General features: G+C 43.4%; 1 protein-coding gene across 1 annotated transcript in view; it reads right to left on the bottom strand.

The window, feature by feature from the left end:
• SYNPR (synaptoporin) overlaps window positions 1–14,452 on the bottom strand; it is a 111,484-nt gene that overhangs the window by 71,583 nt on the left and 25,449 nt on the right. The gene's annotated exons all lie outside the window — the stretch shown is intronic.

The raw sequence follows: 14,452 nt of genomic DNA, 5'->3' as shown, positions 1-14,452 counted from the left end.
TTTTCCTTTTCCATATTCTTACACCATGGACAGCATGTGCATTGGGGATGGGCAAATAAACTGTGGCAGTAGGTGAACAGGTAAAGTAATGGGGACTGAGGCATTTGCAACATTTTGGATACTACAGGACAAAACCATGCAAAATTTTGGGTTTCTGAAATCCTCCACAGCTGTTGCCAAACACAGGAGCTTGATCCCAGCAGGGAGGAGTATCCCAGAGAAGAGGTGACTGGTACTCAAACCTTCCTCCTCAGCATCTCAGTGTCTCACTGCAGCAACACAGGCCCCTTCCACACTGCTTAACATATCACTAAATATCACTCTTGCCATACAGTACACATAAATATGCACTAATCCATGCACAGGAATACCTTTGGTTGTCTCTGATATCAGACCCATAAATGATGGCATAGCAAATGGGGGCTAGTGCTCCTCATACCAAACAGCTTTTCCTTGTATTCAACTTCATCACAAGTAGGTTTTTATATGCTAAATTTATGCGAACAAATGCTATTTTGGCAAATTCTTCTGTCAGCATTTTTATGACAACGGATACATACAGAATATAATGACCCCAGCTCACTGAAGAAAAAAGCCAGCACTTCTGAGAAAATTAGATTTAGGGAAGAATATTCTGGTCTGGAACAACTGTCAGTATCTTCATAAAATTATTCATTGTTTCCCTCACTGGTGAAATTTATTGGAAATAAAGGTAAACAAAAGAGAATTAAGGAGAAGCAGGTAAGTTTCTTAACAACCTGCAGACATCCCCTTGAACTTTCCCTGCCATTCCCACTACACCAAGGTATGCAGGGCTCTGTCAGGAGCTTGTGTAGCGCATGACCGTCGGCACTGAAGCTCTTTGGAAGCTTCCCAAGGCTCTGATTCATCTTCACACACATCTGTAGCACATTAAGCTGTGCATTTGTTATCTTGGAGCTTTGAGATAAATAATGTTTCCTATCTGACTAAATAAAATCACATTACTGCTTCAAAAGGCATCACCGTAAGAGCTCAAGATCCAGACAGATCATGTTAGTTGAGCTCCTCAGTCCAGTGCCTTGCAAGGGCAGAATCCCTTTGATCAAGACTTGGTAGACAAGTGCAACCTGCTGCATGTGGAATCTGCTCAGGGCAGAGACGTTTGGCTGCCCTGAAAGCAGGACATCCTTCCCCTGAAGTGGCATTTCGCAGCACCAGCCACAACTGGTGGCTTTCCACAACTGCAGGAAGACCTGCAGCCCTCCAGGGCTCTGTCCCTGTTTCTCATGAGAGTGGCAAGGCAGTTTGTTACCTAGATAAGGCCAGATATCTGGTTTTCAATTTGTTTGCTTAGTTCTTTTTCCAAATATGCCATAATCTGTTGATCTGTGTAATGCAGATTACAGACTCTGCTTACAAATAAAATTAGCTACTTGCTTGGTTAAAAGATCAGAATCAAGGTTGTCCCAGGTCACAGACAAAAACGCAACATCTTTCCTTAAAAATATTTAAAAAGTAATTAAAATAGTGACTTCCATCAACCTGGTGATGCTGCATGAGCTGTTCAAGCTGAGAGATGTTTTATGAAAAATACATCCTGTATTTGGAGTCCTCCATTCACATGGCATAATCCCATGACCTGGAAAAGTCTCTGCAATTATGATCCCATCACTGTTCCCCCAATATGTAAGAAAAAAGAAGTAACACTTTTTAGTTTGCTTTTATCAAGATTTTATGGGATCCAATGTGAATACTGCTACCTGGGCAATATCAGGAAACTCTCATTCAAAATAAGATCAATTGCCAAGGTGATCCAGCTGCAACAAAGCACAGTGAAACACAAACCCAAGGAAGGAAATAAGAGTTCTCCCTCTGCTCCATTTTCCTGGTATGTGTGCCTAAAATGCTATCTTCCGAACTAAAATTGCGACAAACTACCAATTAAACATGGGCTTTTTGGCCTTCATATTCCATCTGAATAATACAGTATAGAAACAAGTTTCAGTGCTTAGTATTTTTAGCTTTATTGAGATGAAGCATTAAAAAGGAATATCTAATACAGATTCAGAACAGTTCCAAAAAAATTTCAGCAATTCCAACAATAACCCATGGATTACAGCAGATACACTTGGACAGTGTGTTACTAAAAATGTCACCTAGAGTGGACAATGTTACTGTCCAGAAGCCAGATGAGCTCCAAAAGACCTCTAACGCTGTCCACGTCATTAATTGTTGTCTTCCCTGATGGAGGAGACGTTCAGATTTTTTCCAGGAGAAAAAAGGAGGTGAATGGGACTTCATCCTTCTCAATCTCCAGATAGGTGTTTACTAATTCTTATCTAAGGAGTACAAGCCACTGGCATGGCCTAGACATAGCACAGAGCAGAGAATGCAGCAAGAAGACAACTTACCAAGATTTCACAGCCTTTTTAAAGGTAAATTACCCAATGAAAACTTAAAACACAAGATATTTTCACTTTTTTACCAATGTCCAACAAGTTCCTAAATCACGTAGACAGGAACTGCGGAACTCTGCATCCAATCGTCCCAGACCACTATTGCTGCAAAATATGGAGTTAGTGAAGAAGGAGAAAGACGCTTTTAACTACAACTTATCCTCCTTTTTGAGGTTTTCTACTTCTATTTGCTATGCAAATAGACCTAAAAACTCTAAATTTTTCACCCTGTGATAATCTCACATAGTATTCTATCATCCAATTCACACCATTGTAGATTCAAATTCTTCCAAGAGGCTAGGCAAATTTTCCCATGGACAAAGGTCAAAAAAACCAGTACTGTCCAGGGGGGTAAAACCTTTCAAAACAGGCAGAGAAATACTCTCTGCATTCTAGATTCCCACAGACCTCTCTTAAGTATTTAGACCAGGAATGCTCTTTATTGACTCTTTCTGGCAGGTATATACAGACTTGACCTTGACTGGAACCAATAGTCATCTTCATCCATGCACAGGCTGAGCTGCTCACACACTATTATATAAATGTGTATATATGTAAAAAAAACCCAAAAACATATACCTGATGGTTTTTATGGATAGACAGATATATAAATAATACCCTGGACTTTACAAAACAAGCTTACACCAGGACATGCCTCCCCACTGGCCTCGGCGCCCCTAAAACTACACAAGACGTTGTACACTTAATAAACATGGTTTCACTGCTGTACAGAAAACAGCAGTACACACAAATATGGACACACATCTATTTTCAGTCCACCAGAACAAACAAAAAGATATGGGAAGAACAGGGAAACAGGGAGATAATGAGCTGTCATAGCGAGTAACAGTTTGGCACCAGTGGTGCAGCTCTGAACAGTCACAGTTACCAAATAATAGTGTTTACTTCAGCATTCCTGTCGAGATCAACTTGATGCCTCAGGCAGTTTGGGGAAGAATCACTTAGTCAACAAGCAAAATTCAAATTTAATTGGAGGAAACTAATTAAATTGAGCATGAAAGTCTTCAAAAGTATTTGACAAGGTCTGAAAAGACACCTTAGTACAACTGAACTGACAAGATTTTGGAAAAGTCTCTATTTCTCTCATTTTAAAACACTGGGATCTTAGGCTGTCCAAGAAATATGTTTTATAGTTCATCTCTTGCAATAACGCCATCACTGGGGAAAGATAGCAGCAACATTACCTTCCTGAGAACCCTTTCATGTAGTTTCTCTGATATAATGCTGCTGCACTTTTAGAGATGTGACTGTAAAGGATGAAAAGTCACTTTAAAGAAATCTTCAAGGATCTTTTAATTGGTTTTCATTTTACAGAGTTTTGGGACTGTACATCTTACTCTTTGAGATGCACCAGGATCCCAACTGCAGCCTGGCTGAGTCACCCTTTGGCTCTGCGGAGGTGAACAGTGGCTGCTGCACATACCAAACCACTGCTCCGTATGTGCACCATCCTGGCAGGCTCCATCTGGGTGCAGGAAGGGTCCTCACAGCAAAAAGGGTCAGTGACTCCAAAAATCCCCTAACCAGGAGAAGGTTTTCTTCTAAGTTAGACTCTGGCAAGTACAGCAGGTATGGATAAATGCAAGCATGCTATTATATTATTTTTAATTGGTTCCCTGTGTAAGATAATCCAGATACTCACCAGTGATACAAAACTTAAGCAACCTGATACACAGATATGGCATTAATTTTCTGTAAAGTATACTAGATAGGAAACCAGTTGTACTTAACCTCCATTACAGTCTATTCTTCCCCAAATTTCTCATCCTTTACAGATAACATACTCCAGGTGATGTGAGAGGAGGGGATCTGCTAAATTCAAGCAGCAAGGCAAAGGCCTTAGATGGTGTCAGAGACATCATCCTGCCTGTGCAGACATGGAGCCACGGCAGAGTCAGGATGCTCTCGCTGCTGTACACAACTACCTCAGACGGGTTTTATCCCTGAAAAACCTCGGAAAACAATAACTCTGACGTGAAGCATTTTGCCCTTGTCAGAAAACAGCATTAATTCTGCAGCAGCCCATTCAAAGTGACTGAATCTGGGTCAGGCGGCAGAGCCCGGGCTTGGCCAGCGCCCGCCACCAGGTGTCACCAACTTCTTGATCAACGCAGATCTGATCCCAAAATGCGCTTTTATCAGCCTGTTTATTACTCACGGTGACGACTGTCACACGTACCACACATATAACCAGAAAAGCAGGCACTTTCTCCTCCAAAACCACATGCTGTTTGTTCCCGTTGAGGTGCCTCTGGGTAACTCCCCTGTGTTTACAGTCACTCCGACAGCCTGTCACCTTACAGAAAAAGGGAACCCAACCCAACTGTGAGGTGTAACTCCTGTTCCCATTAATGACGTGGAGGCTTGAGGGTGCCATGTGCCGTCTCTGAACAAGGAGACGCAAACCTGCCCCAGCCCATAGGGAAACCTACTATTCCAACCTTTGCTTTACTATCAAAAAACTACCCACTGAGTAGTTATGGTCTAGATTTACAGAGGAGAAATTATTTGGGTCAAGCCCACAATTCCAACTGAAGAGCAGTTAGCTCCCAGACATGTGAAACAAGGTATAAGACACGAAAGTTAAAGAGTATCTTGGAAAAAGGTAAGTGACAACTGTAAAAAGCACTGTTACTTATCCTGATGTCTGAGCAAATGGTACTGCTCAAAAAGTGGAAGCAACAGAAAGAAAACCAACTCAGAATATCATCTTTCCTGTCTCATATCTTCATGTGTATGCATGACATTTCACAATCAGTACAACGTAAGAACTAGAGAGAAAGTATGAGTTACTAATACTTCTGCATCAGTTACAGAACTTCTGAAAAAAAATGTTATCACAGGAGATAATCTATCTCAGGCTCCCAGTGAAATGCTATGCATGGAGCAGGGATACACAAAACCAGCACCCAGCACCAGCACTGGGAATGGTGCCACTATACTCGGTGCCTACAGACATTGCCACACTTTGAAGATGATCAACGAGGAAATATTCTTGCAGCATCTGGACACTGCCTCAGCATATGAAAGATACTCCCGGAGGGACTCAAACTCTCTGTTTATTCTGATTTGAGCTACCAGGGATGCAAATGTCTCTAACTGGGAACAGATCTTCCTTACTGGTCGATAACCCCCAGCTCCTTTCGCTGAAGCAAGCAAAGCCTTGCTGAGTGAAAAAGTTTAGTGGCCTTGAAACCTTCGAAATCATATGAAAGTCAGGACTTCCTGTTCCTCTTCTCTATCATTCTGATTATCCCTCCCAATGTCAGAACCTTGTCAAACACCTCAAAACTCGTAGCATCCATCTGGCAGGTCCTCATGTCATCATATTCTTGCAGATTGTCACTATAATGTCCACTGAAGGCACCACCACAGCACACACTATCCATTAGGTTCAAAGAGGATGTTGTCCTTATCTTCGTATAAATTAATCCCTGGAATCTGCGTGTTTGTGGGGTTTTTTTTGTTTTTTTTTTCTTTTTGCAGATTAGGCTTTGCAGATGCTGAACTCAAGAGACAGACACAACACCAGAAATGTTTTACTCTGCTTTCAAGGTATCACTTTATATGGCATCTGTATCAGGAATATTTTTACTTTGGATAGCCATCAAAGCCCCATATCAAGTTTAAGTTAAAAACTCCATACCAAGGCTGCAAGAAATGCTTCAAGATTTTCAATTGCATTTAGAAATCTGAAAATTTTCAATTCAAATGAGAGCTGTTAAGTAAAAATGCCTCCAATCTGTATTGATTTCAATGACGTTACATAAAATTTGCAGACCAACCTTGCCTAATAGCAATGAAAAATCTCAAGGGTATTGTATGAGATGTCAAAAATCTGTGACAGCAGAGATTTTCAGTCTGAAAAGCAGAAGTACCACCTGGCATACAAGCTGAATTGTTCTGGTGAGATCTTTGATAGTAAGTGACCGTGGTGTGTTCAACTTATTTATGACCAAGAGCCACAAATCTCTCTCCTCTCTCTGGTTTTCTGCAGTCACACAGATGCTGTACTCTGCACGAGAATTCTGCTGTGAAAAATGCAAAACACCACAGAAATGGTCCCGCTCCCACCATGGAGGAGGGCAGCAGCTTCGGCACAAGCCCAGGATCAGGCCCTTTGCACAGGGAGCCTCAGAAATGGCTGAGCCATTTTCCTGGGGAAGACATCTCCTCCTCTGACAGCGCCTGGCTCAAACAAGCAAAGAGGGCTTGTGCTCTGCCTTGATTTTGCATCTCATCATCCCACTCTTCACAGTGAGCAGATGTGAAGAAGCTTTTTAGTTTTTGGAACATTGCTGCATCCAGATCAGATAGAAAATACTGCACAACACCAGAAAACTGCCCAAATACATCAAAGTGCTATATCCTCTTACCCCTTAACCTACTCGTTTAATCTAGAAGGAATTCCAGACCTCCTCCTCAGGAACCCTGGATTAAATTCCCAGCTCAGACACCCATTCCTTGCATAAGCAAACACCAGCCTTTCCTGCCCCTTGCTTTCATGCATGAAATGGAGGTGGTGACTGTTTCTATAAAGCAGGGAGGATGTTTGGAAACCCTTACAACAAGCCACATTTCAATACAGCAAAGGGTGAAGTGAATGCCTAAGTCACACTAAAGGGTTTTAATTGTGTTTTTTTCAATGGTGAGGCACTGCAAGTCAAGAGCTGTGACAATATACCCTAAATAATACAGGATTACCACATTGTGTCAAACAAACATATAATTAAGCAGCTTTAATATGTTAACAGTTTGGAATCAGATTAGTGTTGTATTAGGCTAATAGAGTTGGTCGTCATCAATCCAAATCAATTGTTCAACTCTGTTTACTTGGATTTTTTTCCAGAAATTTAAAAACATAACTCTAATTCTCAGCAGAATGTGCACATGCTGTAAGGCAGGATGAATTCATCAAGATATCTGGGCACGTGGATAACCAAGTGCAGCTTAACTGGTTCAACCACACAATGAAGAACTAAACGCTCTAATTCCCTCTGATGAGATTTTTGTACTACAAGAAGATGTTACAGTGCGGATACTGTAACACGCGTATCAAACAAGGAGGCCTGTGGAAAAGAGATAGATATGGACTGATTCTTGATAGATGTTTCAGAGATGTTTATTTCTCCAGCCGCATGGCCGGAGCTCTGCCGAGGAGCTGCCGCAATCACGGGACCCGAGGGTCCTTGCCTGCGCAGGGAACACAAAACAACCAATGGGGAATGAGGCTGAGCAGGGGCAGGGGAACCCCGTGTCTCCCCCCAGGGCCCCTCTCCCAGGACCCCACGGCAGGGGGGAAGGGACCCCGACATTTCACCCATTTATTTTTAACAAAAAGAGATTTAAAACTTAACATTGAAAACAACTGGATAAACATGAGATAACCAGGACAGTTTCAAAACAAAACAAGCCACCCTTTAAATGTCCAAACAGATTCTCTGGAACATCTTAGGGCTGACAGAAGGGAGACAGGACTCTCTGGGCATGAGGGGAAACTGAGGCAGGAGACGGTTTGATTTCTTCCCTCCCCCTTTTCATCCCCTCCTCAGCATTGGAGAGGAGTTATAGGGAAAGGGAATTGTATAGGGAAGCCATGTGGTGAAAAACAGATTAGGAAGAAACTGGGGATGGGGTAAACTTAGGAAAGGGCTCATATTGGGTATAGGGTAAAAGGGGAAAGTAGATTGTGGGTAGGGAAGCTGCTGGGATGGATATTGTTTATAATTTTGTGCATAACGGCTGCCTTTGACTGGAATACCTCCAGGCCCAGTAACATTTGCTGCTTGTAAACCCTTCTTTCCTTGTACTATATCTAATTGTACAGCTTCCCCATCTCCTACACTTTGCAGGTAATTTTTAGGGTTATTCCTTTTAATGGCAGCTCTATGGATGAATAAATCTTCCCCTGTATCATCTCGTGCTATAAATCCATAGTTGTTTTTGACATTGTACCATTTCACAGTTCCTGTGATTTTCGCTGCTACAACTTCTCCTATCACATGCTTGCGTGTTTGTCGTGGCTGCTTGTCCCACGTGGCTGCTGCCTCGCTGACTCCAACGTCTCGGCCGGGCCCCCGTGTTGCGGCTGCTCCGCGCTCTCTGAGCGGTGCTGCTCCGGCGCGTGTCTGGGCTCTGCGCGGCCCCACGCCTACGTTTCAGCCTGGCCCCTGAGCGACAACCCCGCCGCGCTCTGCTCCAGCACACATCTCGGCTGGGCGCGGCTCCGCTCCACTGCCACTGCCTGCACGCCGCCCCTCTCGGTCGGGCGTTCACGGGGGCTCGCTCCACCACGCGCTGCGCGGGGCCGGGCGGGCACCGCTGGGTTGCGCCTCTCCCGCCGCGCCTCGCTCCACCACCGACCCTGCGGCTCGCGCCGCTCCAACCGCGCGCGGGAACTGCTTCGCTGCTGCTCGGAGAGCGCTCGGTCCATGTGGCCCGGGTCGCACAGACTCTGAGGCATGCTTCCCTTCTCCAGGACACAGCTGACATTGCTCAACAGTCTCAGTAATTAAATAATATTCATGAAAATAATCTTCCATCAGCATATATTTTGACTCAGAAATTAACTGTCTCCAAACGGCGTTCCAAAAGTCTTTGGTAAGAATTAAATCCCAAGAAACACAGAAAAAGTTCTTAAACAACCATGCCAGGAAGTGTTTCAGTTCCTTTCGAGCTTGAATTAAGCTAAAATTTACAAGTCGTTATTCAAGAATCTTTTCAAGTTTAAGATAAATGTCCATATGCGGCTCTGAGAGCCAAGAGTCTTTCCACGGTTCCTCCATAGTTTAGATATGGAACAGCAAAACAAAAACAAGAAGAGAGATCCAGAGTTTCTAGAGTTTACTCACAAATCAGTCGCTTAGGGATCGGGGATCGTTCTGCTCGCAATTCTCCACCATTTGTTACAGTGCAGATACTGTAACACGCATATCAAACAAGGAGGCCCGTGGAAAAGAGATAGATATGGACTGATTCTTGATAGATGTTTCAGAGATGTTTATTTCTCCAGCCGCATGGCCGGAGCTCTGCCGAGGAGCTGCCGCAATCACGGGACCCGAGGGTCCTTGCCTGCGCAGGGAACACAAAACAACCAATGGGGAATGAGGCTGAGCAGGGGCAGGGGAACCCCGTGTCTCCCCCCAGGGCCCCTCTCCCAGGGCTACATGTCAGCGGGGAAGGGACCCCGACAAGAAGAAATGGTGTATCTGGGCCCTGAGCAAGGTGCTGAGGCACCTCTCCACATTTGCAAATGGCCCTGAGTACTGTGTGGCTCCACACACCCGCAGGATCAGTATTAGAGTCCAGCACCAACTCATGTTGCAGAAACAGTTCACAGAGGTAATGCTACTTTTGCAGACAAAATGCAGGGATGCAAGGCACAGATCCAAGTAAAACCTGCTGCCCAGCTTCTCTGTGCTACCCAAGCTTTAAATACAGAACCTTAGTGATCACACACATCATGACATCAATGCTGGGATGTCTGCACATGTCCATGATGCATGATCCCAAATATAGGGCTCATTCTATGGCCAGGTCAGAAAAGGTCTTTATTTCCCATTCACAGCTTACTCTTAAGGATGCACGGAAGCATTCAGCCAAAAAGAAACATGAATAGTGGAGCATGGAGGGCAATCAAGGCCAACCCATACTGCGCATGACCTGTACAGCACTGATGAGATTTAATCCAGCCTCATCTAACGCAGCCTACTCTTGGCACATCCACACACCAACTGCAGCAGAGTGACATCTTGTGACATTAAGGTTTGGTTCAGATGTCAAACTCAGAGGTGACACTTCAAAGTCATTCGTACACATGTGCTCTCTACTTAATTTCTGTATGTGTGCATGCATGTGTATGAGCAAATATATACATTTTCTCCCTACATATACTTAAAAAATCTATAATCTATCACAGAATGGCTTGGGTTGAAAGGCACCTTAAAGATCTTCTAGTCCCAACCCCCCCTCCATGGGCAGGGATGTCACCCACTGGATCTATATATAGATGTATCCTATATTGCAGCAGGGCCATGGCAAGATTTTACTTCTTAAGTTAATCTGGCTAAGGCAAACACACACATTAAAGATGCAATTTCTTTTAAGCCAACTCTGCGCTGCTTTATAATCGCAAAACATGGACTAGATTTACACAAAATCAATGTCTACGTGTCTTAAGCTGATTAATTGTCACATTTTTCTATATCCATGCAAACAATTCATTTTAACAGTCAATTTATGCTGATAAACCAGGCAATTTCTAAGAAGACAAATGCTGTTACTGTCTACATTCAAGGTACCACTCAGCCAGCAGGAGAGATTTGATTTACATTGCATGAGTATTAGTGAGTCACCCAAGCACCCATAAAACAACTACACATATAGAGGCTAAGTTCCAAACAGTTAATTCATCACACTCATTCCAAGACAAATCCTGTGGTGTAGAGGACAGGATGCTGTAGTCACCTGACATGGACACATTTACAGCAAAATGTTATTCTCAGTACAGAGTACCAGGCCTTGATTTACAAAGCAGAAATCCTAGTTCACAGTGTTTATGCTACTGGGGACAAAATGTTTCCTTAGAAATATTGCTGGGAAAATGTCAAGCAATGAGTTATCTGTGATAGAATGACATGGAGATGACAGGGTTTTTGCTGAGAGTAAAATGGCAAAATACGGAATGCAAAAAGGTTTGGATGGCAGTTTCTTCTGAATTCTGAAGCTCAGCACACAACGCTAAAATGAAAACCCACTTGCATCTGTTCCGTTTACCATGGAGTCATAAGCAGCAGTCAGATACTTTTTGTTTGCCATCAAGCAGTTATTGATGCGTAGCTCAATAAAATGAAAATATTTTATGGCAGAGACTTCACTGAACATCCTTGTACATCAGAACACAAAACCAGAGCAATATGATTTAACACTTCTCATTCATTGGTATTTACAACATGCAGCAGTAAATGACACAAAAACCCATGGCCACAGACACTTATCTTCAAGGGTAGCTTCAGAAACATTTGCAGCTCTGCCCCTCCCACACGCACACTCTGACCACCTTCTGGATGGCCAGGCATGTTTTCTCATTAATAATAACTACAACACTAGTACTGAACACAGTGCTGCATATGGGCAGTTTCCCCCAAGAGGCTCCTCTCCATTTGGAAACACACTTTTAGTAGGGTGCACTCACTTCTGTCCTCTCTGCCCTACAGCAGATACACAGGTGCCTGCTGCTTCTGGAGGAAAACAGCAGCACCCATGAGGAGCCTCTGTGCAAACCTGCACTCTCCAAGACCTGGCATTTCTTACAAGACCACCGTGTGAATCCTATTTCTTTCCAAGAGCTGCCAGCCTCACCTGTGCCCCCTCCTCACCTTTCCAACTGCAATGAGGCACCTACACAGAGCCAAGGCTGCAGAGCTGCTGGCTCATCAGTTTTGGCTTTGCATTCAAATGCCTCTACATTTCTTCACTTTTCAGCAGATAAAGCCACACATCCCACTGGGACTGTGACAGTGGTGCCATCGGCCACATCATTCTGAAGGCTCCTGTCAAACGGGGTTAGTGGTGGGAGATATTCCTGAGAATTCCCCCAAATGCTGTTGGGACAGCAGAAGGTCCACCTTCCCCTCCCACCAGCAAGAGATCGGCTGCCTGAGCCCCAGGAGGAATTGCCATTGATTCTCAAAATACACAGGTCAATACTAGCCCTTTCCTTTTCTATTAAAATTGAAATAATGTACTAAATGATGTAGCTGAAAAGGAAATTCCCAAAGAACTATTATTGCGCATGTGTGTTTTTCCCTTAAAGCTTTGATTTGTCACACATAATTGTAGACAGGAAGGATGACATGTTCTCTACAGAAATTTATTACATTGTCAAAATCCTTGCTCTGAAGTTTTCAAAATGAACAGTTTTGCTTGAAAAATACTGTGTTACAAAATTTATACACACATGAAAAAGACAGTGTAATGCATCAAAATCAAAATACTTCAGTTGACCAGATCTGCATTTTGGGGTGTTGGTATCTTTTTCAAGGCAAACAGACTTTCAAGATTTCAACATTCCTTCCTGACTCAAAACAGACAAAATTTTGGCAGTCATACCTTTTTTTCAGTGAGACTTGAAGGCTGTTTCACACGTGGCTTTGCCAAGCATCACTGAGGCAGAAATTACCCTCATGTGTGAGGAGAGGGCAGATTTTTCTCCTCCCATGCCCCACAATCTGTGACAGCCCCTTGAGAGCATGGTGGTGGCCACACAAGGAAATGCCCAGCTGTGGCAACCAGGACCACCTTCTATCCCATCCCATCCCATCCCATCCCATCCCATCCCATCCCATCCCATCCCATCCCATCCCATCCCATCCCATCCCCTGTGTCCTCCAGGCTCTCACAGGGCTGAAAGCAACATGAGGGTCACCTCATGCTACTGAGGGAACACAGCATCAGCAGCACCTCTCATTAATTCCTTCCTTTTCTCACAAAACTACCTTTGCTTCTCTTCTTCCCTCCATGTTGGCAGAGGAGCTTTGTGCTCCCAAAGGCTGCAGTTCTCTGCAGGGTGCCTACAGCCCCACCAAGTTCGCTTATTAGCTCAAACAGCTGTTCTCCCCTTCATGCATCTAAACAGCAGAGTTATTTTTAAGTGTGCCCATTACACCTGAAAAACCAAGCCCTCTTTTGTCTCCCTCTTGCACAGCAGTTTCTCATCACACCAGCACACTTCCACACCTTTCCCTACTGTCAGAAAACAATTTAAAATCCAACACCAGGGAGGACAGTTCTCCTTGGCCACCTCTTTTGGTTTTTTTGCAAGTTGTGGCCCAACCATAAGTGTCTATTTTCACAAATAGGGCTTAACCTCCGCAAATGCAGAATATTTCAGCCCTTTCAGTGTGGCTGCTAACAGATTTATCACCTTTATCTATTACTGGCTTACGACACTTAAGATTAATCCAGTTTGTTGTACACTGAGAAGCAGACCATGCTGAAGATGAGTTTTCCCCAGAAATTAGACTTCTAGCAGCATGCAGGAGAAAGGAAATAAAAGGACACCTGACAACCACCCTGCTATCTCAAGAGAGCTAGATGTGCGTGTCCACTACATTCCAGCATCCAAATGGCTCAATTCCCCAGGGGAGACCAAAAGCCCTTACAAAACCCACCACAAACTTCACAGTCTGCATGCTCAGCCCAGAAAAAATGGGTTTGTTTTCCTCATGAGCTTTTCCTTCTGCCCATAGGGACACTGTGGTGTCTCTGGAGCCTGGATGCTCATTACACTAGGATCATGAAACCCACAGCTAAACACTTCATCCCACAAAGAGGCAGAGGTTGTGGCAACCATCCCCAGCCCAACCTCCCCTCTTTGGCACTATTGTTTGAGAATAATGAGAATTTAAATCATTGCTTTTAAGACTCTGTCACTTCCAGAAAATCAGACAGCATCTTGGTTTGGTTTTGTACTTGGGAAGAAGGAGGGAGGCTCTGATATTGCTAAAAAACCCAAACAAACTCAACCAAGTAAAAAAACCCCACATTTGATTATCAGTATCAGTAGCTTGAACTAACATTTTATTTGTGTTTGTATACAGTGAAAACATTCAGGTGAGACCAATAATAAAGTACTAAGTGTCACAGGTTCAGAATTAATGTTTTCTAGGTAAAAACCATTTATGAAGAAAAATCAGCATCACAATTCCATTCATACTCAAATGTGAGGAAATGACTTGGCACAAGTGATGACTCCATCTTTTTGACATATTTGTAATTTGCTTTAAAAAAGTAACGCAAACACAAAGTAAAAATTTTCAACACAGAGGATAAAGAAACACATGATCAGTGTCTCCCACTCCCCACAGCTGGAGGTGACACATTCCCTAAAACATGGTATTTATCTTGGCATTTCTCAATTATTCACTGTTATTACTATTTTTTTTCCTAAATATATGCCAAAGTATTACTTTCCAAATTACTGGCCTCTATTG

Source organism: Corvus cornix, chromosome 12 (genome assembly GCF_000738735.6).
Source record: "Corvus cornix cornix isolate S_Up_H32 chromosome 12, ASM73873v5, whole genome shotgun sequence".
NCBI lineage: Eukaryota > Metazoa > Chordata > Aves > Passeriformes > Corvidae > Corvus > Corvus cornix.
Note: the sequence above shows the minus strand (reverse complement) of the source record. Positions and strands in the feature narration are given on the sequence as shown.